We start from the raw sequence: 27,320 nt of genomic DNA, 5'->3' as shown, positions 1-27,320 counted from the left end.
CACGGCGTTCCTTTTTCCGGAGGAGACCAGGTTTGAAAACAGCCAAGAGTTAAATGGATCAGGTTAAACCGAAAGCGTGTGAGTAGAAACCGGTGAAAGGGTTGATTTACAATAGACAAATATAATTCAGGGCCCACATAAGTACTCAGAATGATACTGGCCCGCACCAATGGTTTCTCATATTCAACTTGTTCTCTTTCTAAACATAACAGATCTTTCATCATAGTTTTAATCAGTCCAATATCTTTAACAGTTATTGATTCCGGGGAATAAAAAAGATCCGATCTCCCTAATCTAACAAAACAATTTTTGATATAAACTAGCCACGCTATTTTATTTACTTTATCCAGCTGCAGGCAATCTTTTAAAATGGAATGGTTGAGCGGAATTTCTTGATTCAGCCAAATCTTTAGCCAGGCTAGAACGGGGGCCAGTTTGATCAAGTCTGAAATATAGCCCACACCCAATTCAGTATGGACAATGTGTGTGGAAGTAGACTGGGGAAGAGAGAGAACCGATCTTAGAAATTTATTTTCCGTGATCTGTATACTTTCCATAGAGCAGTGGCCCCATATCGCACTTCCATACGTTGCTATTGCAAGGCATTTTGCTTCATAAATTTTTAGCAAACTAACAATTGGCCTCGCCCCGAATTTATTCATAAAACCCCGAAGAGCAGAAGACGACTTTACAAGGGCAACATTTCTATTTTTTATCTGGGGGCCCCAAGTGCCTTTCTCATCGAAAGTGATCCCTAAGTATGGAAATAATGCTACTCTACACAATTCTTGCCTCCCACAAGTAAAAGTTTTGGGGAGTTCATTTTTATTACCCTTACCCATGATTATAATCTGGGACTTTTTAACATTAATCTTTAAATCCAGGGAAGTCATAAAAACCTCAAAGGCATCCAATAATCGTTGAAGACCAACACCAGTACGAGAAAGCAGGACAGCATCGTCCACGTATAGGAGAACCGGAATACCGAGTTCTCCTATCCGTGGGGTGTCCTGGGTAGCATCTTTTAGTGTGGATTCCAAGGCATTTATATAAATAGTAAAAAGGAGGGGAGCCAGAATGCACCCCTGCCTGACTCCCCTTTCTGAGTTAAAGTGGCTAGTGCATCGCCCCGCAGTAGTAACTCTAACAGAAGCTGTTAGGTCAGTATGTAAATCTACTAAGAGGTTAACAAGAGCCTTGTCCAGTCTCATGTCAAGTAAGATTTTCCATAATTTAGATCGATTTACAAGATCAAAGGCTGACGAGAGGTCCATGAACCCCAGATACATGGAACCCTCCTTCGCCTTCGTGTATTTCTCTATTAATAAATACAAATTCAAGCCTTGATCTGTAGTACTCCTTTTGGGTCTAAAACCGTACTGCACATCTGCTAGGACCCCTTTCTCTGTTAACCAATCATTCAAATTATTTAAGATAACTCGACCTAAAATTTTCACTGAGGAATCAATCAGTGAAATCGGCCTGTAACAAGATGGGTCTTGCCTATTACCCTTTTTAAACACTGGTATAATTATAGATTTCTTCCAGGAAGGCGGGATTTTATCAAATGCAAGATTATTAAAAACCTTGCATAATACCTTAGACCAAAATTTTGGAAAACTTTTAAAAACGTCCCCAGGTACCCCATCTGGGCCCGGGGCTTTGTTTTTTGTGGTTAGGTCTATAGCCCTTTCAACATCTGCGACTGCAAAAATAACTGCAACCTTGTCAGGTTAGATTTCCCCAACTTCATCTACTAAAATTCCACCAGGAGGACCAATATTAGAGTATATCTGACTAAAGTGTTTTATCCAACCCTCATCTGGAATGTTTGCCTCTAAAGGAGTATTAGTTTCATCAGAAAGAAAGGGCTGATTTATTATTTTCCAGAATAAACCACTGTTTTTTAGGGTATCTGGATCCAAAAGTTGGGCCAAGGCGTTATCTTTCAGAGTCCTTTTCCTCTCTAGGATAGTTTTTTTATACACTTTCCTAGCATTTATTATTTTTGATCGATCTTTAGGAATAGTTTTTAATGCCTTTAGTAATACACCATGTGCTTTAGAGCATTCCTTATTAAACCATCTATTGCCCTCTAGCGCCTTCTGGCTAGATTTAGCCTGGCGACTACGATTAATTTCTAAGCAAATCTGATCAAATGCTACTATAACCTCCTTGGGATCTGGATTTTCCGCAAGACATATAGAGATTTCATCCTCCACTTTAGATAAGACCTCCTGAAAAAAAGTTTCAGGGACTATTTTTGTCCACTTCAACCTACGATTCTGGTCTTTGACTTTAAGGTTCAAGCCCCCACGTTCTGCGACTAATTTTAAAGAAATCAGTTCAGTATTCTTAAAAACAAGTACAACAGGATTATGATCACTAAAAACTGACACCTCAGTACAATAATTTAAAACACTATTTAACAAAAAGGAAGACAGATAAATATAATCTATAATAGTACCATTTTCTTTGCCCTTAAACGTAGGGGACCTACTATTCCCGTCTCCACAGCCAGACTCATATAAGTTCCATTTAGCGAGGAAAAGCTCAAGATAATCCCCCTGCCTGGTATGTTCTGGATGAGCAGTTGAGGAAAAGGGAGGGCCTTCCTCATCCCTCCTAATACATGGTAGGGTACATGGATGTATGTTAAAGTCCCCTAATAATATTAACTCAAAAGTATTAACATTTATACTATAGACTGACAAAAATGTATCCAAGTCATCCAAGTTTTGACTGGTGCAATCATTAGCATGCGAATTATAAAAATTTATAAAAAGAATCTTACCCTTATCCTGGGTGGAAAGCTCAACAATTAGACAATTTACTGAACCCGAGGGGCATTGAGTTAAGATGCCTTTCATATCCAGTTTGAAAAGGCTTAATAAACCCCCCTTAGGTCTTCCTGCCACACTGTTTGTAGCTGGAATGCAAAAATGACAAAAGCCATCTAGGGAAAAGCTATTCGTTTGATCCCAGGTCTCTTGTAAGGCAATGACGTCAAAAGATTTTAATGTCCTTTCCCATTCGGCTATCCCAGACTTGCTCTTTAAGCCAGCAATATTCCATGTAGCAATCCTGATGGACGATGCTGAAGACTAGGAAGAATTTCCCAAGACATTTGGCAGTCAATCATTTTCCTCCATAGAAGATAAGGCAACGAACCGATTGTGAAGAGGTAAAGTGTTAACGGTCTGCCTGTAATTCAGCTGATAATGACTTGGCTCCCCCTAATTTGAGTCCGGGACATATTCGCAAATATATTCGGGGTACAGGCATCCATACCTCTTCCGTTCTCATTTGAACATTGCCCTTGCACATACTCCGAGCGACATTGAATATTGGCCCCATAATTGTAAAAGAAGCCAAGAGGTCTAGCAAGAACCGCATTTTCTAAAGTTGGCAAAATTGCAGCTCTCAGAAGCACTGTTGCCACGTGTTGTGGGTATTTAAAATTTATAATAATACAGTCTCCACCTCTATTTTTAGGGCCATTTCCAATCCAGCTAACTCTGCGGGTAAAAAAAATGTCATTTGCAAGGGCACAAGGAAATCCACAGTTCTTATTCAACCAAGCAAGCGTCTTGTTTTTAAGAGCAGGATACGTTTCTACCCCAGAACCATTCAAGCACATATCAACCTCTGGGACATTTGTTAGAACCACAGTATATGGTGCACATTCTGGCGGGAGATTAATAGAATTATGTCGCCTAGTTATACTTCTTCTATCAATGACTGTCCCTCGTATAGAGTCCTGAGTACTCCTTTGTATTGATCGTGGTTGACTAAATGTATTTTGTACACTAGCCGACCCTACTGACGATGTAGACGAGGATGAGGCAGTCAGCACACTTACAGTCGGTGGGGCCTGAACAGTAACCCCCAGGCCCTCCACCCTATTACTGACTATAGAGTGTGTAACTGAACCCACTGAACGGTTATCCATAGAGCCTGTAGAGTCTAAGTGGGTACTCAGTGGAACAGTAGACCGGGTCAGACAAGATTCTACAAGGCCCTCCAGTCTAGTAACCCTAAGAAGCACTAATTCTACCTTGGCCACCAGAGGACTGACAAATGCTTCCAATTTAGATTCAAGAATTGTAACCAGAAGATCAATTTGACTTGAGTGCAGACTAGTCCCCTCAATTATATTGGTGGGCTCAGGGACATTTCCTCTATTGGTAGCTGTTGGGCCAGCTTTTTTTGGCTTCCGACACCCTGCTTTCTTGACAGGCCCCTTCCTACAGGCACGTACCGCTCTCCTAGTGGGAGATTGAATAAGAGGAGACCTTGATGGTAATGCCCAATCCTGTACTTGAATTGGTTCGGAACAACAAGCCTGCTCTACCACAGAAACATCAATATTTAAATCGTTCTCATTATTGGAAATAGTCGAGACACTCTGAGACATTGATGAGATTCATAGTCCTTTCCTCTTCATTCAACCTTCTTATTTTTTTCACCACTTTTTTCACTGGGTATGTTTTTGACCATTTCTTTTTAATTTTTATGGTTAATTCTTCCATTAGCGTTTTCATATACACTAGTTCTTTCATTACTTAGTTTTCTGACCAGTTTTCTAGAGGTGATGCATTCATTGGCACTGCGTTACTAATTTAATTGTTGATTTCCCCTCAATCATACCCTATTCAGATGTCTTCCATTGTTGTGGGGTTATTGCACCCTGCTGATTTTGTTTTTTTCAAGTCCTTTATTTATTTTGCTCGAAATGGACCTTTGGCCTCACCCACATTACAGTGTCTGCATTTTAGGCACGGTGGCTTTTCCAGCATCTTGCGGCCCCGGACGTGAGCTTCAAAAAACGCACATTCCTTTTTGCCCCATTTCCCCCGGTGCACAATTCTAAACGTAGTTCTTTGCAGATGCTTTATCTATTTATGTAAGCCCATATCACAGTGGTAACTCTTCAGGCATGCGGGCTTCTCATGCCCTGCAGCATCGATCTCTGGCAGTCGTGGAATTCTGTGCACGCTGGCTCAAACGCCACACAGGTCCAGGCACGATCCTCTGAAGGCACAACTTCCCTAGTGCAGATCCTCTAACTGTCCTTCACTGATGAGTATCCACTAAACTTATGGTTTAGGTGGGTGAACATTTTTTGCAGCGATATACACCATTGGAACGCCATGTTCCTATAACTATTTGCTTTTCTACAGAAATCTGCAGTATTGATTCCTGCAGAGGCACTCAGGGTTAATTCCGGTGCTCTGAAAGTTCTGGTAGACATGAATCCAAGCACCTTGTTCCAACCCTTTAAAGAGCTTAATGGTGGCAGTGCATGCCCTGAGGTATGTCCTTCCCATTGACGTGATCTTGAATGCAATACTCTGGACTGTCCCTTGATTCTATGATTATATATTTTTATATTTTTCAGATTGTCATATCATTAGCAGACAATTGTTGCTCACTGCCACCTACTCTACAGCTATCATATGGTTGCTTTTATATTTCTTTCAATGCTCTCTCACTAATGACATATGTTATTGGGATATGTGAGTCGGCTGTATGTGACCTTATCGAAAGCTTAGGATATGGCTCAATGCTATATTGTGTTAAACTATTGCACAGCCTGAGGTATTTTCCCATGACCGGGAGCCATGATTTGTGAATTCAGGTGATTACATGCTCAGTTTGTAATCTGTATCTTTGTGCATTATTACACCGATATACCAGTTTTTATTATGCTGATCATGAAACAAAGTTTATGGGCATTTCTGCTTTGTTCTTAAAACAAGAAATAGCAAATAGCGATGTTATTTGTTTCATGTTTTTACTCTTTGGTACCAATCAACCAACTTTGTCTTTTTCCCTTTTTCTCATTCTTGTCCTCTCACTTCCTCCTATGTATGTTATGTATGTGAGCTGAATCTCAGGCATTGAAATTGAAATGTCCTGATGATGATGATGATGCTTACATTGTAAAAAGATTGAAATGTTGTTAACCCGCACACTGACCCTTTCTTGTATATGAAATTTGACAGGGCTGGTTTGTGGTTTTATGTATTGTAACATACATGGGATAATGCTTATAAATGTCACTTGGAAACTCTCTGAGTTAAAAAAAAAATATTTGTCACAACCCACTATCTTTAATAGTGAATAACCTTTTTTTTTTAAATCTGACATTAAGACATTGAGTCATAATTAAATTCATTGGTGTTATTTGAGATGAATTATGCTTTTTTAGGGACCGTTGTTCTTTTAAAATATCAACCCTCCTGCATATCATTCTGGGTCAGTAGTTTGAAGTAGTCTATGGAAAGTTCTTCCCTAAGAGCTTCAGCCCTACCTCCAACTGACACAGATCAATGATCACCTGCCCCAAAACTTCAAAGGTGAGCCCCTCCTGTGTTTGGCTCCTGAGATCTGCTTATGTAACTCAGTCACAGGTTGAATTGAAAGAGTAAGGCCATGGCACTATAAAGAAAACATGCTCCTTGCTAACGAAGCAAACCAAAAAACAGGCTTTTAAATCAATTGCTTCTAGGACAAGAAGGCTTCATACGTTGACACATGCTGCTGATATCTGCGTGATCTGCAGGTTATGATTTTAAATCTGACTAGGGGTGGTTCCTTCTAAAGAGTGGAGGAACATCGCTGCCCCCTGCTGCGAATGCACAAGACAAACACAATTAAATAAAATGGCATAATAATGACATTTTATATTGCCACCAGCTCGCTCTGTGTCAGCGCAAGCGTGTGGGCAGGGGTTGAGGATGAATCCTGAGATTGCACAATGACTGCTGCCCCTTTCAATCTTTATGTTGGGTTGGCTGTCTGTCTTGCTTTTGTCAGCCCGACATGCTCACTGTAGACCCAGCCTCAAAATGAGTGCGGGGTTAGCCTGCTCCCACCAATCCTGGAGCTGCTCTCATGCTGAAAACAGAATGAGAGCAGCTCCAGGATTGGTTGGATTTGGGTTCCACTGAGCAGAAAGGAAATCCTTTTATTCCTGCTTGTTGACCCCAGGGAAGAAGTGCCGCACCAGGGGGAGCTGAAAATATGGTGAGTTTGGCGCCATCGCGCCCCACTATATTTTAGTCCTGCAGTCTGCCACTGAATCTGACATCAGGAAACTGAATACTGTTAAATTCAGTAATTGTAGCATCTGTTGTTTCGAGTGCTTTGAAAGGGTAGAAAAGTCGAATAAAGAGCTGAAACATGAAAACAAGTTGTTATTATAATTTATACTGAAAATGTGGTCTATTTTCCTACTGGTAGACCCCGTTTTATTGTCTCTAGACACTGTGACACCAAGATTTCAGCCACTGCCAGATTCTTCTGTGCAGTGCATCACGCCATAGATAGCTATATTCTGAGCTTTGGACGTGCAAGTCCAATGTTTTTAACGGTCCCCTGCTCTACGGTCTTTCTTGACAGCATTAACAGATGTGCAGTTTAGAAAAAAAATCTATACTTTCAGTTAATTTAGTGAGCAACACTCAGGATGGATACTAAAATGACAGGTTTGCTATAATATGTGTGCACATGAGTGAGAAAAGATGCGAAATGCTGCTAATGAGACGTGGATGACTTATCACCCATCTTTCCTTCGATTGTTTGGGATTTCTCGCTACACGAGCAGCATTATTTTACAAAACCCAGTGTTACCATTATCTTTTTAAAAAGTCCAATTATTGTGAGAACTGGACATAAGTAAATGCAGCTTCCCATCACTAAACAAGGGGGCAATGGAAGGGAAATGCAACTAATATAAACAATCTTTTAATAGGACCTGAACATGTCCTCTACTATTTAGGTTACATTAAGACACATAGATATATATATATATATTTTCTTTTTAAAGGATGCGCAGAGCAACCCCTGGAGGTAAGTGGGTTTATTCAGAACAGTGCCAGAACAATTAACTAAAGGATTACAGCAGGTGTTTCCAACAGTCAAACAAGATGTTAGTAGCCCCTACACCCCTTCAGAGTAACTCACATAATGGAGTTCCTATTGTCAGATTTTTCCTCTTAAAGTTAAAGGAAGGCTGTGTTTATTTTACATTATTATAATGAGGCTGCAATAGCAGGGCCTGATAAGGAGCAGTGCTGGAGTCAGATTGATGACCAATTTCACAGAGGCATTAAAATCTTGAATAAAAGTCCTTGTCAACTCAGTTTTGGAAGTGAGAAGAAAATGATGTTTCTCAATGCTGTTAATTGAAGAAAACTAAATTAAGTTACCTTATGATTGAGTTAACTTTTCATTTTAGCACGCTCCCCATAGCCAGTAGAACACTGTGCCATATGTATAACTGAAAAATGCTGTCATTTTTTTAAATGGGAGAAATTTAATGTGCAGAAAAATGTTCCACATTATAAACAGTTTTGCAGTTAAAATGGTTGCACTAAAACGGTTGTAGGTTTGTGTTATACATGTAACGGTGCCACCTATGGTGAAAGGTATGTCCTGTGCCACAAGTGCATACAACATCGGCTCTCAATTACCCGTACACATGTATCCCATTCATATGCACATATGTTCATACATCCCCAAAGACCATGTTGTCAATGACACACATGGCAGCCCTGTCATAGTGCCCCTAGTCAAGGCATTTTATTAACACCATATTATCTGGCGCTATGGACATTAGGCTTAAAGTCAAGATAGCTAGGCATGGGGGTGCCTGGTAATAATCCACAAGCTCTTTAGCCTTTGGTAGGTCACAATGATTCTCACTGATCAAAAGTAGCTGTTGCTACAGAAAAGGTTGGAGACCCCTGGATTACACCATACTATAGGCCCTGTGGCAAGCACAATATGTGGCCCACAAAGGAGGACACAAAGAAAGGGCAAAGATGTAACAATGTAGTAATATAATACAGCAAACATATATGTGATGGTAATATCAAATAAGTATGCAGAATGAAACGAGTATGAAAGTAGAATATAATAACACAGGAGCTGGATTTTTGAAAGAGTACCCATTATGAAATCTACAACAGGGAGTAAAGGGAGCCAGTTGGAAGTGGTGATGCAATGGCAGATTTTCCAGGTCCTTTTAAAAAGCCTCAATGGATGGAATTGTCCAAATATCAGGGATTATAGAGCATCTCCCACGAGGTCACTATCTGAGGAGAACTGATTTAGAGTTTTTGCCTTAAAGCCTAGTCTTTAACAGCGACATATTTGAATGTCCCAAAACAAAGTAATGTGTGATGTGAATTTACGTGTGATGGATGCTCTTTGAATCTATGGGGGAAGGGCAAGGGTACTTCAGAGAGTACACAACTAGCCAGAAGTGGCTGGATTATTATGATATAAACATTCAATCAAGGCTCTATTAACAGAGCCCAGTTCTGGCACAACACAACACATAGAAGTGGTTTCTATGTTATGTTATATTGTGTTCGTTTGTATAACGCTAACTATTGTTATGGCATTGCATCTGATTCTCTATCTGGATGCCTTTTCAGGAGGATCTGGGAAAGCTATTAACCAAACGTAGTTGGGAGTATGGTTAGATGACCTCCCAGTGTTTCTTTGGCACTCACAACCTTGTTAAGGTTATGTTATGTGAGTAGTCCAAATGTGGTGAAATGTCTCTGCCAGGGAGAGGAGTCTGAGATGAGGACCAACAGAGTCACCATTCCCAGTTGTGTTTGGACTGGGGAGAGTTCAGGACAACAGACTCTCTTTATACGGTGCCCACCAATGAGAGGACAAGAGTCCTAGCACTGGAAGGGAAAGCAGCAATCTTATTATGTCAGAAAATACCTTTCCATTTGAAAAGAAACACAGATCACAATGGCATAATCCCCTTTTCTTGCAGCCGTGTGCATTTATATATTTTCAAAGATGTTTTTATCTTTACATGCAATTACGCCAGCAGAGAGAAAAAGTCTTCCCAGGACTACGTGGTTTATTCATAGGGAATTTATTCTGTACTTATATTTATCCTTCCTGTTTTATCCTGACCTCTGCACAAAGGCACACATACTTTTTCGTGAGGTTCTATGAGCACTACAGAGGGGATTCAAAGCAATTTAAGACTCCTGCGACTGCAGTTAATGGACCTAACCTTTTGATATGTTCTTAGCCACGCCTTAGCTACCATTAGTCCTGACCCTTCAACAGGTATGGTTAGAAACCCACCTAGTCTGCCTAGTGTAATCTCTTGGTCTATTTTACTAAGCACTACATATTTCAGTCCTGAGAGGTAAACAGACCAGGTCTGGGATATAAGATACAGATTTAGCTGCCAAGTTGCCTATATCTGCACTTTTAACCTACATTGTTTTGCATTTAGGGACCTACAGATGTGCTTCTAACATAGAAATTATGTACCCAACCTCCCCACATGTGAAATGTTGTTGGCTAAAAATCCAGTACTGACTGAAGGTACTACAAATGACATGGAGCTGCTGAACTGTTTTAGCATCCTTTGTGAAATGGAACAATTGGTAACAGTGAGTGCTACTTAAAGCACTATTAATATTGGTGATGGGGTCAGGTCACTTGTACAATGGTGCTATCATGAATCCTTTCTCAATGGAAACAAAGAATGCAGAATCACGCTTAAAAACACAGGCCCATATTTATACTTTTTGATGCACAACTGCGCCAATGCAGTTGTGCGTCAAAAATGTTAACGCCGGCTAACGCCATTCCAAAGCGCCATGCGGGCGCCTTATTTATTGAATGATGTTAGCCGGCGCAGCTGACTGGTGTGCATAAAAAAAAATTACTCATACCAGGCAGCGCCGGTGTAGGGGAAAATGGAGCTTGGGTGTCAAAAAATGGTGCAAGTCAGGTCTGAGGCAAAATTTGGCCTCAACCCGATTTGCGCCATTATTTTTTACGCCCAACCCCCATTGAAATTACTCCTGTCTTAGCAAAGGCAGGAGTCATGCCCCCTCACCCAATGGCCATGCCCAGGGGACTTATGTCCCCTGGGCATGGTCATTGGGCATAGTGGCATGTAGGGGGGCACAAATCAGGCCCCCCTATGCCACAAAAAAAATACGAAAAAAATACTTACCTGAACTTACCTTAACTTCCCTGGGATGGGTCCCTCCATCCTTGGGTGTCCTCCTGGGGTGGGAAAGGGTGGCAGGGGGTGGCCCTGGGGGCATGGGAGGGCACCTCTGGGCTCCTTCTGAGCCCACAGGTCCCTTAACGCCTGCCCTGACCGAGGCGTTAAAAAACGGCACCCATCAGGCTGGTCGCCGTTTTTTAAGGCCTGCCCCCTCCTGTGCGTCAAAATGACATCACAGTACAAATAAGGCGCACAGGCCTTAAAGTCATTTTTTGGGAAGGGAACGCCTACCTTGCATATAATTAACGCAAGGCTGGTTCCCCCTTCTAAAAAATGACGCACATGGTGGAACTTTGACGCCCGCGGGGTCGGACGTCAAAGTATAAATATGGGGCAGTGTTTGCGCCGATTGTGCGTCAAAACTTTTGACGCACATTCGGCGCAAAGAGAGTATAAATATGCCCCACAGTTTTTGCACACATGCACATTCAAAGATGAATTACCGAATGACGTAATACAATACTGAATGGCGTAATGCTGTATGTTTGAAATTAATGTGATGTGGCTACAGTCCCACTGGAAACTTTTATCTGTTGGTCCCATAATTATGTGTTGGATATTCACATCAGCATATAGAGGAACACATCCAATGCGTTGTTCCAGACCAATCAAAAGGAGTTTTCATGATAGGAATGGAAAACCAAATAAAGTATAACTAAAGGTCTAAGCAAAAAGTGCTGAAGCTTTTTCAGGTAGTTAAACAACCTCTTGCCCTGGGTTGGCTTTCATCCAATCACACTGCGCAGTGGGACTATATCCATGTTGTGGAAATAGCTAGTGTCATATTCAATAACTGCATACACAGAGAGAGAGGGCACCATTGCTACACATCTGCAATAGAGTAAACTTGATTTGAAATTTTATTTGCATTTTATTTTTGGGATTACTTTTTGGAGTGCAAACAAGAAACTAGTTAATTTTTTTATTTTTGTGGGACACATTTGAAAATATACAAGTGGTTGCACTTTTACAATGAGCCATTCCTTAGTAGCCATGGGACCGATATGTTTATTTCATATTCTCCATATTTGGCCCCTGCTATACTACAGCTAACTGAGACAAAGCTATGCATATCCATCTATGCTGCAGATTCAAGAAGATCTCCTAAATAGGAAATTAGGATCAGGCATTTTTGCACAGCCATATTTTATAAAGTGCTGACAATTTGCCTACATATGTATGCAACTATTAAGCCATACATGAGTGGATACATTCATGTACACATACGTACATATATATGCTATCCATGTAGTTTAGCATATAGCATACATTTTTTTCTCACATCCTTACAACATATCTATGGAGCATACATCACACATAGGCTTAAGAGCATTATGCAAGAGTCACATTTATTCGCCATAACTGTTTTTTTACTGTTTTTTAAAATACTTTGAAGATGGTTGACGCAATCCCAGTTGTCTCACAGGTAGGGCTCCAGAAAATGTACACCTTAAGGAACTCGTCCTGAGTAGACTATGGCCTGGCCAAGGACTAACAGAGATCCGCCAGAGTACTGACAATTTGGATGTGCTAGCTGAGGTTAAAAGGAATGCAGCTTGTGGTCTTCCTACCCCTGCTGCATGTGTCACCAGAAGGGGAGCAATGCCAAGGTGATACCCTGAAATGGGCAAAGAGTCAGACCAGACAGGCACAGGAGCTGAGAAGGAATGAAGGGAGGAGGATGTAACAAAGCTGACAGCACCCAAGAAAGGATCATGTGGGTCCATGCTGAGTTTGGACACAGAGCGTATCTGCAAGGGTTGTAGGGGGATAAGCAGCGCTACCAACATTTGGAGAATAGATATTCCAGAGCTCCTGCCCCAACTTGCAGGTAGACCCATGGCTACTCCTGCTGCCTTGGAGGCACAGCATGGCAGGGTCACCTACTGGCTCTACCTTTCCAGGTGAACAGAGACACAGACAGTGCCCGGGGGACAGAAAGACAGGAAGGGAGATTATTACATGGGGTGAAGGATCTGGTCGAAGAATCGTGATCTAGCCTGAAAGCTGGGCAACTCACCCCCCCTCATTGACATGTAACGAAAGAGAGGCAACAGAAGGTAGGTGTGGCCCACAGTCATAGAAATAGCATAGTGGGCTACCTCACTCATAAGTCTAATCTGCCTGTAGCATTCTGCATTCTACATGAAGGTATGGATGAATGTGCCAGACCAAAGTAAGGTGTCCATAATGCTACAGATGATGATGCCCAGAGACACGAGTACACCACAACAGAAGCCCAGCATAGAGCAAACAGACAAAACGGGACCTAGACCCTTGGTTATCCTGAAACATTTAGAGAAAGTCAGCAACTTACTGTGCCTGCCTTACGAATGCCTCACTCTACAAATACAACCAGCCAGAAAAGGCTTGGAGGACACTACTCCAAAATAAAATCAGGCATGAGGAATACGAAAGGTGACACAGAGTTGCCAATAGAGGAACTTGAAACTTTGTACAAGACCAGAGGACAGAATGAAAGAAAGACTTAAAAGAGAAGTTGGAGCCCATCCAATCAATGATAACTAAATCAATCAATGTGCTGAGAATTGACGTGAACAAGTTAGCTGTGAGGACTAGGAAGACAAGACGGTCCAAAATGAAACCTAAAACCAGTCAATATGTAAGATACCATAACCACAATAGGACCCTTGCTGGAAATGTGAAGACTTGCAAAATCATGCAAGAAGGGACAACCTACAAATCGGAAATGGTATGAAAGAAATTTAATGGAAGGACAAAATGGATATTGCACTCTGTCTTTGCACAAATATTACAGTTACAAGGGGGGAAGTGTTGGGATTGAAAAAGTTCACAGAGTTGGGCCAAAACTCTAATAACATGCTACAAGACCAAGAGACGTTGTCAAACTATCCTTTTATCCACAAAAAGAAAGACTTGTGAGAAGCGAGAAAAGAATACACCCCTCAACCATTAGGGCACAAAAGTAGACCTGTCCAGTATCTCGCTTCAGCAACACTCCAAACAAGGAAAAGTCTACTTCCGATAGTGGAGGCTCTTAATGACCAGGCAATGTGTTTCAGATAGACATACCCATGCAGGAAAAGCTTTCACGAAGAGGAGGTCATGATCATAAAGTAGCAGTACTAAAGGGATGGCTTATTCTCCACTTAGAAATCTAGTAGATCCGAGCAGGAAACACTTAGGCGGTCATTATGAACATGGCGGGCCAAACCGCCACATAATGAACCCAGTGAGGGCCACCATTGGCAGCCCTCACTCACCGCCAGGCTTCCTCCGTCAGGCAGCCTGGCGGCAGGCGGAAACATAATCCAACAGGGCAGTGGTGCTACCCCTCGGATAATGTTTCCTCAGCCTCCAGCCTTTCCCTGGCGGGAAAGGTTGGCGGAAGGGGTGCACCGGGACAACCCTGGGGGCCCCTGCACTGCCCCCTGCACTGCCCATGCACTTGGCATGGGCAGTGCAGGGGCCCTGGTGCAGTGCCCCATCGCGCAGATCACTGCCCGATTTGCGGGCAGTGATCTGCGTGACGGGTGCACCATGTGGAGCCGCCGTCAATGTCTCGGCCAGGCCTTCCTGTGGGCCAGCGGGCGGAAACAATGTTTCCGCCCGCCGGCACACAGGAAGGTTCTTTATGCGACCGGCAGGGACCCGGGGACACTGGCAGTCAGTGTTTTGACAGCCAGCATGAACTCGGCGGTTGTTACCGCTGTGTTCATAATGACCACCTTAATGAGACCACGAACTGTCATAGTCCACAACAAAGGAACAATGCAATGCAGGGAAATTGATATAGATGGAACTCAGTGAAACACCAGCCCAAATCAAAACTATTAAGAACATCCACAAGTTAACTCAGGGCCTGAAGGTTGTCACAAGAAGTGCTATCACTTGGGATCTGCACAGCCTATTGACTTTCAGCATGATAAACAGTAAGCTAATTGGGACTACACACTGTTACAAGCGGGCCTACAATGCTTCAGAGGTTAACTATGCTTTAAGACCCAAGTAACTGAAAAAGGTTAAGGAAAGTGCATATATGAAAATATTCCTATTTTATGGGCTTACATAGCCCTTGTTTTGATAATGCATTTTGTTGAGCTGGGAGGGCAACCTTTTTTTCATACTTGAGAAGATACCTCAAAATTCAACCTCTAGTTATGAAGAAATAAGGTTCTAACATTTAATGAGAGAGTGCTAAACGCTCCTACAAAATGATTGCTAGTATATACTAAGTTAGAAGAGGTTCAAGCAGAAATAGTCCTACTTCAGGAGACTAACTTCAAATGAGGAGATGGACATACATTCAGATCGAAGCACTTCAACAGTCTGATTCGCTTGACAGCACCCACCAAAACAAAGGGGCTAGCTATCTTTCTAAGGAATTCACCTGGTACATAGATCTTGGAAACTTTGACAGACAGACGGGTCAATAGGCCATTTCAAAAATCCAATTAGGTTCACGTGTAAGCACACTAGCCACCCTAGATGCCACAAAGCAAGGACAGGGCACATTGTCCCAAATGATTCTGAGACAAATACATGGCTTTACAGAGGGTGAAGTAAATCACTTATTCACATACATGATCCAAGCCAAGATCACTCAGGGAATAATATGGACATGCTAATCATATGTCCCAAGACACACTAGATCACATGGAAAGTCTAAGACTAGCACACACCTGGTGGTCACTTTTCCAGGATGGAAACAACTACACCCTCTACTCAAATGTTCACCACCATGCTCCAAATTACACATGATCTCTGTTTCAAGAAGGTTGAGAAAGATACTAACTGACTTTAGAAACACTGTAATATTGTTTTTTGATTATTCTCCTTGATATGTAAACTAAAAGGCATAGATACAACCCTGAAGTCTTTGAGATGGAGACTGGGTAGACACACCACGAGATAATGCGAACAGACAAGTGATCTCCTAGGCCATCAAGAACTATCTTGTGGGGGCACCGATCAAGATGGCTGCAACTTCTTGAGCTCTGTGGCGGTCACAAAAGGAGACAGCCCGACTTTCTTCATCAAATGGTGGTGCAGCTATTTTGACCAGGGGAAGGGCTGAAAGATTACTTCAGCTACCTGCAGGTTTGTTTTCCTCACAGACACGCTTCTCTTTATCTTCAATTAATGGAGCGAGCACCCTGACGAGAACGTTGCAGCACCTTTTTTAATCCGCATGTATCTATATTTTTTTACCTTTCTTCATGACCAGCAATGTTTTGTGTTCAATATTCCTTCACATTTCCGAGGCAAATGACTTAAATATGTGCTTGAACAACTTTGGCTCCAATGTTTATATATTTTAGCACATATTTATTGTTATTATAGATTCAGTCAGAATCTTTTGCACTATATTCTATATATAGTTTTTGTTGGCTTTAGGACTCTGGGCACTTTACCACTGCTAACCAGTGCTAAAGTGCATATGCCCTCTGTCTAAATTGTATTGGTGATTGGTTTATTTCAGATGTGCATATTTGATTGACTAGTAAGCCCCTAGTAAAGTGCACTAGAGGTACCCAGGGCCTGCAAATCAAGTGCTGCTATTGTGCCTGCGGCACTGGTGGTGCCACCCACATGAGTAGCCCTGTAAACATGTCCCAGGCCTGCTACTGCTGTGTTTGTGTGTGCAGGTTTGCACTGCCAATTCAACCTGACAAGTGTACCCACTTGTCAGGCCCAAACCTTCCTTTTGTACATGTAGACACCCCTAAGCTAGGCCCTAGGTAGCCCCATGGGCAGGATGAACTGTTTGTTATAGGTAGGACATGTACTGATGTGTTTTACATATCCTGACAGTGAAGTAGTGCCAAATTAGTTTTTCACTGTTGCAAGGCCTAGCTCTCTCATAGGTTAACATGGGGACTGCCTTTAAATATCCTTTAAGTGCAGTTTCCTATTGGGAGCAGATGGAGATGTGAAGTTTGTGGTCTCTGCATTCAGAATTTAAAAATACATCTTTGGGCAAAGTTGTTTTTTAGGTTGTCAGTTTGAAAATGTTTTTTAGAAAGTGGGTATTTTTTTGCCTAACCATTCTGTGCCTCTGCCTGCTTGTGGAATCTATGTCTGGGTCAGACGACAGTTGAGCTGTTTGTGAATTCCCTCTAGACAGTGACACAAAAGGGAACTGGGGTATAGCTTTCATATCCTGATGAGTCTCATGCGCTAGAGTGGGGAGGGAGGAGCTGACACTTACACCTGAAAGGGCTGTGCCTGCCCTCACACAGTGCAGTCCTTAACCCCCTGGTGTGTGCCTGGATCCTGGCCTGGGGAAGGCAGGATCTTGTCAACAACAGAGACTTTCCTTTGAGGTTTGCTTACTTCAAAGGCAGAAAGGCATATAAGTAGTCAACCCAAAACTCCAGAATTTTAGATTACTTTTGGATTAAGAGGAACCTCTGCCAAGGAGAAGCGCTGAGGGTATTTTCCCTTTGCCTGTAAGTGTGCTTTGCTGGGGTGGCCTGCAGTTGCTGCTTCTGCCTGCGAGAGGACAAAGACTGGACTTTGCTGTGTTTTCCTGCTTGTGAAGTGCCTCCAAGGGCTTGGTCTGAGCTTGCCCCCTGTTCTAAAGTCTCAGGGCCATCAAAGACGTCCTCTGCCAGCACCTGGACTCTCTTGCTGAAACTCCTACCCTGCCAAGTGGTGCCCAATCCAGTCCCTGGGCCCTTGAAAAGAGAAACTGGTGGAACCATGACTGAAATTCATGCACAGGAGCCGTGCCGGAGAAAAATCAATGCAGAACCTGCTTTGCTGCTGAAAAATTTATGCACTACCTGTATCGCGGCTAGGAAATCGATGCAGCACCCGTGTGCGGCTGCCGAAATTGACACAGCACAGCTCTTCACCATTGTGCACTGGAATTTCACACGCATTGTCGGTGGGCATCAAAATTATCGTGAACTTGCACGGACCTGAAGTTGCCCATCCGGAAATTGATGTATCGCTCTTCTGGAGGAGAGAGAAATGGCGCATCGCTTACCTGACTGGGGATGAAACGATGCACGGCCTCACTTGAGAGTAAGGAATTGGCGCATCATTGACTTTTCCGATGCACGCTCGTCCATGCAGCTTTATTTTTGACGCGAACCAGGTACTTTGTGTAAAAACAAAGCATCCATTGATTTCTATGGATCAAGACTGTTTTTCATTTAAAAAGTCATAACCTTGCGTGTGTGTTGAATTTTTGTCATTTTAGTCTTGTTTGATTTCGATAAATATTGCCTATTATTCTAAACTGGTGTTGTGTCTGTTTTGTAGTGTTTTCACTGTGTTACTGTGTGTGTTGGTACAAATACTTTACACATTGCCTTTGAGAGAAGCCTGTCTGCTTGTGCCAAGCTACCAAGGAGGCGAGCAGGGCTTGTCTTAGGAAAGTTACTCCCTTACCTTAACTAAAGTGAAGGTCCCCTCTTGGACAGAGTTTACCCCTCACTCTTCCCCAACTAACAGTAGTAACTTGAACATTGACAAATTACATGGGAAGAGCTAGGAGGATATGGTCACGATCTTCTGCTTCAATTGCTGCCACCAAAGTTTTTTTTCAATTAACACTGCTAACTCGTTTTCAGTGCTTGCAGCAGCTAGGAAAGGCAATACACTGGAGCCTGTCACACCTCCTACTTCTTCTTCCAATGGAAATTCAATACAAAATATTAAAATGCCTTCCAAACAAAGTGAGGGGCTTCTTCGGCCAATAAACGAGTTAAAAACGAACTTCCATCACCCATTAAATCACCTATTTCAATTTCAATGGAGGTAATGCTCAAGGAAATCTGAACTATGAAACCCTTTATTGAGGAAACTTATAACAAATTGCTGGCCTTAACAGATCACTGGTCTCTTATGGATAACAGAGTAAGTCAAGTGGAACAAGGAGTCAGTATTGATGAGGATAAAGTTCAAACTTTGCAAACTCTTAAATCTGAAGTATTACAGCTCAGGAAACATGCTGAAGATTTAGATTATTGGAGTAGAAGAAGTAATCTATGTATTCATGGTTTAGCGGAAGGAACGGATGTCTCATACCCTATTGGGTTTTTTCAATCCTTTCTTCTTAAAATCTTAGATCGCCCATCAGTGCCATTATTGAATATACAAAAAGCCCACAGACTGGGGCATTCTAGTCATCAAGCATTCTTATCACAAAAAACTAAAGGTATTGTTATCTTCTCTTTGGAATATGTGGAATGTCTTCAAATTCTCAAAGCTGTTAAAACTAAGGGAAAAATGTAGAGGTCGGGTTTGCCTCTCTTTTTCATACAAGACTATGCTAAACCCATGGCTGATAGACAGAAACAATTTTTGGACATGAGACCTGCTTTTTGTTCTCTCAGTGCAAAATTTGGCCTATTTCAACCATGTTCTTTCAAAGTAACTTACAAAAACAAAACTAAGGTATATGAGGACCTCAAAGTATTGCAACGTTTTATCAATAATTGTAGAGGAGGAGAGATGGATACCTCAAAACAATCATTAACTTTAACTCCGTTTACTATTATTTTTACTTTTAGACACATTTTTTGATGTCTATTTAGAAGTTATTATTATTAGTATAGGTAACTTTATATGTTCTTTTCCCCGTGTATCCTACATTTCTTAATTACCTTTTGTTTTTATCAACTCATTCCAGGTCCTGTTTGTCATACATACCCAAGACCACGTTGTTATTTTTGTATGTTGTTCGATTTTTCTCCTGTTGACTCTGTCGAAGTTCCAGATGCTCCATCTTCTTTATGTGGTGTTACCACCCTCAACTCCTTATGTGTCTTATAGGTACGTTCATTTTGTTAGTTTCCATTTCATGTCTTTCATCTTTTTTTATCACTGCTCTTATCACTTTCCCTTTCTTCTTTTCTTTTTTCTCTTCTTTATTTCCATTCTCACTTTCCTCTTTCATAGTTCTTCTATTTATATATACTGTTGTCTTTTCCTGTCTAATTTCAATAACCCAACATTCCTTTTTTTCTCATATTGTTTCAACTATGTGCACTGTTAACACATGCTATTTTATGTTTACATTTCAACTTGTAATTATTATGATTCAATGGTTATTTTACATGAATTTAAATATACATGTTCTTTCTTTTTATCCTAAAGTTAATCTAACTGTTACTTTTCTCATTCATATGTACCAATTATAGATATATATTTTTTAATATATCTTTTATTGCTTTTAACAAGGATTATGTCGCATAACAAATACAGATACTAAATTAGTCCCAACTGTGTGTTCCGACCCCCCTACCCCCATCTCGCATTTTGTCCGTCATCTATTATTCTTATTACAACTCTCCTTGCTGCCAGGCTATTAATCGGTGTTCCTTATTGTATGTTATGTCGTAGTAGTTGTTGACTGTACAGAGTCCGATTCCGAGTCAGATGTGTTATCCTCTGAGGTGGAGGCATCCATCGCCTTTAGATTGTCCAGCAATGTGTCCCAGTGTTTGGCGCTGTCCCTAGGTCTTTGACCTTGCAGTGCTTCTTTCAGTAGTACTGTGCTTTCGATTTCGGCCCATTTCACTAGTGCATTTTGCCATCTGTTCACCATAGGGCCTCCTGGGTCTTTCCAGTGGGAAGTTATTTCCCTCTTTGCTAGTATTAGTGCCAGGTCTATGAACCTATTGGATATTTTTTGTGCTGAGGGGTGAGGGAAATCTCCCAGTATTGCAATTATTGGAGTGGGCGAGATTGTCCTTTCTGTGCTGGAAGTTAGTTTCCTGAACACTTCGGTCCAGAACAAGTTTATTCTTGGGCAGTTCCATAACATGTGCAGAAGGTCCGCCGATAGTTCTTCACATCTGGGGCATTTAGAATTATTCGTATTAAAAAATTTGGTTAGTAATTGTGGAGTCAGGCAAGCTCTATGATAAATGTATAAGTTTATCAATTTGAACCTTGCGTTCCTGGATACGGAGTAAATGTGGGAGGTGATTCTGGCCCATTGGGTATTCTCTAGGGTACAGTCTAGATCAATCTGCCATTTGGATCTAAGTTTGTTCAGTGGAAGACAGGTGGCGCTTTGTAGGGACTTATATATCCTCGATACTACCCCCTTCTGGTCTCCCAATGTGCAGAGGAGGTGGCAGCTTTCATGTACGTCAGGTTCGCTTGATTTTGTGCCCCATAGCTTTTGGATAGTATTTATTAAGGCAGTATGGGTGAGGAATAAGCCCGAGGGTAGATTGAACCGTTCTTGTAATTCTACATATTTGCAAAGTTTACCATTGTTAAACAAATCTCCCATTTTCGTGATGTTATACTTTATCATTTTGTTAGAGTGCACTATGATGTTTCCCCTCAGGATGAGGTTTAGAGCTATTAGGGGGATCTCGGGTGTATAGGGGGTTCTTGTGCGCTTGCGTTTTAGGAATTGGTCCCAGCAATGTCTAGGCGCCTCCCATTCTAATGGGAGCTGTTGTGTTGGTTTTTTGGAGTTCAGTAAGATGTTTAAAATGTTTTCTAGAGGACAGTTTAATGAGATTCGTGAGTTGCTAGTGTTTAGGAACTCGCTGATTACCCTTGCTATCCATTGTAGTTGCCCTGCCCAATAGTAAATTTCTAGGTTTGGTGCAGCTAATCCTTCCTCTGAGGTAGGTCTCTGGAGTGTGTTAAGTGTGATTCTGCGTCTGTTCGATCCCCATATAAAATTCACAATTAGGGAGTCTATGTTTTTGAATACTCTTTTTGGGATTATTAGAGGGATGGTGGAGAGATAGTATAGTAGCCTGGGCAGTGCTATCATTTTTAGCAGGGCAACCCTCCCAAAGACAGTCAGGGGGAGTGTGTTCCAGAATTGCATATTAGCTTTGAGTCCATTAATAGCTCTCTGTACATTTCCTTCTAGGAGGTCTTCTACTTTATGGTATATGTTGACCCCCAAATATTTAAATGTATTCGGGGACCAGGGAAGACCTCTAGTATCCGCGGGCTCAGGAGTATCTACAGTTAGTGGAAAGATGGTGGACTTTCTCTAGTTAATTCGGAGACCAGAAGCCCTACCGAAACTTTCAAGCATGTCTATTGCCCCTGGTAGGCCAGTATCTAGCTTTTTGAGAAATAGTAGCATGTAGTCTGCATATAGTGCTATGTGGTGTGTTTGATTGTTGATTGATATACCCTCAAAGTACCTCCTTGATCTCGCTGTTTGTGCAAGGGGCTCCACTGCCATAGCGAACAGGAGGGGAGACAATGGACAGCCTTGTCTGGTCCCCCTGCCCACCAGGAAAGAGTCGGAAATGATGCCACCCGTGCGTACTCTCGCTGTGGGGTTGGTATAGAGTAGCCTTGTCCAGCGCGTGAATCCCTCTCCAAGCCCTAGTTTTAGCATAACCAGTTCCAGGTAGTCCCACCGTAGGCTATCAAAGGCTTTTTCTATGTCTATTGAGATTATCGCTGCTTCAGGTAGCATTGTAGTGGAGGGCATGGCGTGTAATATTGAAACTAAGCGTCTAATATTTTGCTCTGTGCTGCGTTGTGGTATGAATCCTGCCTGGTCTTGATGGATTAGTGACATCATGTGGGGTAATAGTCTATTTGCCAGTATTCTGCTTAATATTTTATAATCTAGGTTTAACATGGAAAGTGGACGGTATGATCGAACGTCTGTGGGAGGTTTATCGGGTTTTAGTAGGGGGGATCATTACGGCCTCGTTAGTTGATTGGGGCAGTCTATTGTTATGCCAGGCTTCTGCGTATAGTTTGCATAGTCTTGGAGCTAACAGGTCTTGGTACATCGAATAAAAGTCCATTGGAAGTCCGTCAGTTCCTGGGACTTTGCCTCTGGCCATGCCCTGTGTAGCTGTTTTAATTTCTGTGATTGAGATAGGCGCAGCTAGTGCGTGACTGTCCTCTGTGCCTAATGTTGGGAGGGTGAGTGACTCTAATTCCTGGACCTGGGTATTACTGATAATGTCCGCTGGAGGGGCGTAAAGGGTTGAGTAGTATTCGAGGAAACATGTGTTTATTTCCTTTTGACCGTGTATACTGCCCCTTGTGAGTGTCTTGATCTCAACTATGGGAGTTTGTTGTTTAGGGGGCCTAGCAAGCCATGCCAGCAGGGCTCCTGCTTTGTCGCCCTCTGTATGTTGTTTGTTTAAGTGCTGCTTGTAGTCAAAGCGGGACAATCTTGAGCCAGCTTCGATTATTTTAGTTTTCGTTTCATTCAGGAGGGATATCAGTTTGGGATGTGTTGGGTGCTTTCGCTCAGTTTCTCTGAGGGAGTCCTCTACGTTTTTGAGTTCAGTTTCGATAGATTTTCGAACGCCAATGCTCTCGCCAATGCAGTTACCCCTTATCACAACTTTGAACGTTTCCCATTCCAGGGTTCTAGAGGGTGTTGACCCTGCGTATAGTGAGAAAAATTCCTCAATGTTTTGGTGTAGAGTGTGTTTCAACGCCTCGTCTTTGAGTGCCTCAGTTCTCAGTCGCCAAGTGGGAATTGCTGTTTTTTCCCCACCCCATGCCAGTGAAATCATCAGGGGATTATGGTCCGATATAGTACGGCTTAGGTATTCGGCTGTTGCTACAATATGTTGCAGTTCCTGGGAGACCAGGAAGGTATCTAGTCTAACGTGTAGATCATGTGTTGTCGAATAATAGGAGTAATCTCTGCCTTGTGGGTTGTATTGTCTCCGACAGTCTTCAAGTTGCCAGTGTTGTTGCCATTCCGCGAAGTATTTGGCAGTTTTTTGAGTTTGCGTGTGTTGTAAGGGGGGGTGGGATCTATCTAAGTGTGTATTGGTTATGCAATTGAAGTCCCCACCGAGTATTTTTGGACCTGTGAGGGTCGGTCCTAGGTCTCATGATAACTTATCTAGGAAAATTTTTTGGTCTGAGTTTGGCTCATAGAGGCCTCCAATTGTCACTTCCTTTCCATCCAGTTTTCCCCTGACCACCACATATCTCCCTTCTTTATCTATCGATGTTAGTAGTGCCTGGAATGGGACCCCTGGTCAGATCGATATTAATACCCCCCTAGCATAAGCGGAGTAGTTAGTGGCAAATATTTGGCCTCTCCATCTTTTTTGAGCGCTGTGACTTCCTGCTCTAGTAGGTGTGCTTCTTGGAGCAGGGCTATATGTGCTCCTCTACGTTTAAGGTAGCTGTGTACTTTATATCGTTTGGACATGTTATTTAAGCCTCTAACATTCCATGTTATCATTTTGTAGACTACAGCCATGTGTTATGAATTGTGAGTTGGTAACTATGCGTGGGTATGGACTGCTAGACAGGTCTTTTGTTATGTGAGTTTGTTGAGGAGTGATTACGAGAGTTGTTAGATTCATGGATGATTGATGCGACGTGGATCCCTCTAACTATAAGAACAAATTTAAACCCCAACTCCCATTCCCCAAGACCGGTAGCCAAAACTTTCCCCGTCCAAACTATGAACATTCTTAATTTAAAGTCCTATAGGTGGGTGGCATGGTAGGGGCCGAGAGCTCCCGCTCCGAGCTGCTCCCGGGGCCCGGCTGTGTTATATCTAGGTCCCAGAAGAGTGTACTTAATAAACTTAGCCTATTGGCAGGGTTGAAGGGGACTCTACCTGAAGACTTATATGCGTCGGTAAGGGTCGTGCTAGTATACACACAGGGCTTAATCTTTGAAGCTAGTGATTAGATAATCTCCACAGCAGTGCCTGGTGTGATTTTAGGCAGGCTTGTTAAGGTGTCATGCGACGTTGAGGAGCTCCCGCAGTCCGAATCAAGATCCAAGGCATTTTCTGGGAATTGCGGGCGAGGGCTCGTTCCCCCGCTTAGGGCTGCTGCTGTTTCCACTGCGTTCCGCATCTCACGGAGGGATTGGTGCCTAGGAGGGGCCCCCTCTGTGGTTCGTTTGGAGGATCTGCTGTGTTTCCCACCCGATTTGCGTGGGGTTCTAGCAGAGTGGATCAAAGTGGACATATTCCGAGCTTCCAGCCACTCCCAAACCAGTTGCGGCGAAGTGAAGAAGTGCGTTTTATCGTCGTGTTCCACCCTGAGTTTATCTGGGAAGAACATTGCATATTTTATGCCGTTCTCGCGCAATGCGCGTTTGGAGACAATAAAGGATGCCCTTTGTGCTTGCGTTTCCGTGGTGAAATCTGGAAAGATCATGATCCGTTGGTTGTTGCATGTGATCTCTCTGAGTTGATGTGTTTGTGAGAGAATATAGGGGGTCATTACAACATTGGCGGTAAAAGGCGCTTACCGCCGTGCAGAAGACCGCCAATACACCGCTGCGGCCGCGGAATTCCACCACAGCTATTATGACACACATACCGTAAACCGCCGAAATTCAGACACCCACACAAGTCCGCCACACCAAAGGTCAGTGTTAAACTGGCGAAAACAAAACCTCCACCTCAACGCCAACAGAAACACGCCCATGCTATCACGACCCACGAATCCACGTGGCGGTCTTTCAACCGCGGTATTCCATTGGCGGTACACACCGCTGCGCTTAAAATACACACACATCTCCAAAACACCGCCACATTGGACAATTCCAAATACACACACCTGAGACACATACAAACACCACTCCCACACACCCAACACAATATAAAACACACACCCACATCACCCACAAACCCCTACGACCAGAAATTTTGAGGAGGCCGAGAGACAGAGAGCACAGCAATAGAGAACCCCACCACACAGAGGCACACAACACCATCACCCACACAACATCCACGCACAAAACACCACACACCACTACACATCACCACACTCATCAACACATACACCACCCGCACATCACCCACACCACCCCATGTCACGCCAAAGACACCCCAGGATTTCCGAGGAGGATCTCAGGGTTATGGTGGAGGAAATAATCCGGGTAGAGCCACAGCTATTTGGCTCACAGGTGCAGCACACCTCCATAGCTAGGAAGATGGAGATATGGCGAAGAATCGTGGACAGGGTCAACGCTGTGGGACAGCATCCAAGAAATCGGGAGGACATCAGGAAGAGGTGGAACGACCTACGGGGGAAGGTGTGTTCTGTGGTCTCCAGGCACAACATCGCGATTCAGTGGACTGGCGGCGGACCCCCACCTCCTCCCCCACAACTAACAACATGGGAGGAGCAAGTCTTGACCATCATGCATCGAGAGGGCCTCGGAGGAGTCGGTGGAGGAATGGACACTGGTAAGTCAAATCTTAACTATCATATCCCCCACCCTACCTGCATGCTATCACACACCCCCACCCTCATCCCCTCCCCTATCACTCCAACTCCTCACTAATGTACAAATAACACAAACCACACATCCCAACACCAAGCCCTGCATGACACAACTAAGCATGGTCACCCCTCACTAAAGCATGCTCACTGCACATACCCATAACAACCCCCTAACCATCATCATACAAACCCCCACACAGGACTGCTTGCACTGGGGTACACGCACACCCACCCATTGCACACCATGACACACACACATGCAATAATCATGCTCTTATACCCCTGCAGGACCACTACGGAACGTCACCACACAGGAGGGTCCAGACATCTCCACGCCACCCACAGAAGAGGCCCACAGTGACGACAGCAGCTCTGGCAACTGGATCTAGATGACCAGCCCGGACCATCGTGGGCCTCGGGACAGTCGGTTCCCCTCGCACAGGCACAGCCCAACACTGACCTTCCACCCTCTGGTAACACCAGCACAGCACCCACCCAGCGGGCCCATACCTCCGTACCCAGGACACGTCAATCAGAGGTGTGTCCTCCACTACAGGGAACCCAGGCAAACCCACCACCCCAACAACAACAGGGACCTGGGGGCAGTGGTAGTGGGCACACGGTCCAGGGGACGGAGGCACAGGAACACAGGGGAACTGGGAGGGCTGCTGTGCGACAGGGGGCGGACAGGCCAAGGGAACCCACTCTCCACGAGGCCCTCTCCTCCATCATGGGAGCATACCACCACTCCCAGGAGACGATGGCGACGGTCCTGGCCAAGTTTCAGGAGACCCAGCGCATGCAGGAGGAACAGTATTTGGGGTTCAGGGAGGAGCTCAGACCATCAGCTTCGCCCTTGGCACCATTGTAGGGGTGCTGAAGGACATACAAAAGACCATGAGGGACACCGTGGCACTCCAAGAGGCCCCTGACACTAGCATGGATGATGAACTGCCCACCACCTCCGCCGGCGCTAGTGGACAGGACGCCCCGCCACAGGACCACCACACCAGAACCCCACGCCCTGCAGACGGACAACCACCCCGCAAGCGGTCCCTGAGATCCAGGAACAGGACAGAGCAAGA

Source organism: Pleurodeles waltl, chromosome 2_1 (assembly GCF_031143425.1).
Source record: "Pleurodeles waltl isolate 20211129_DDA chromosome 2_1, aPleWal1.hap1.20221129, whole genome shotgun sequence".
NCBI lineage: Eukaryota > Metazoa > Chordata > Amphibia > Caudata > Salamandridae > Pleurodeles > Pleurodeles waltl.
Note: the sequence above shows the minus strand (reverse complement) of the source record.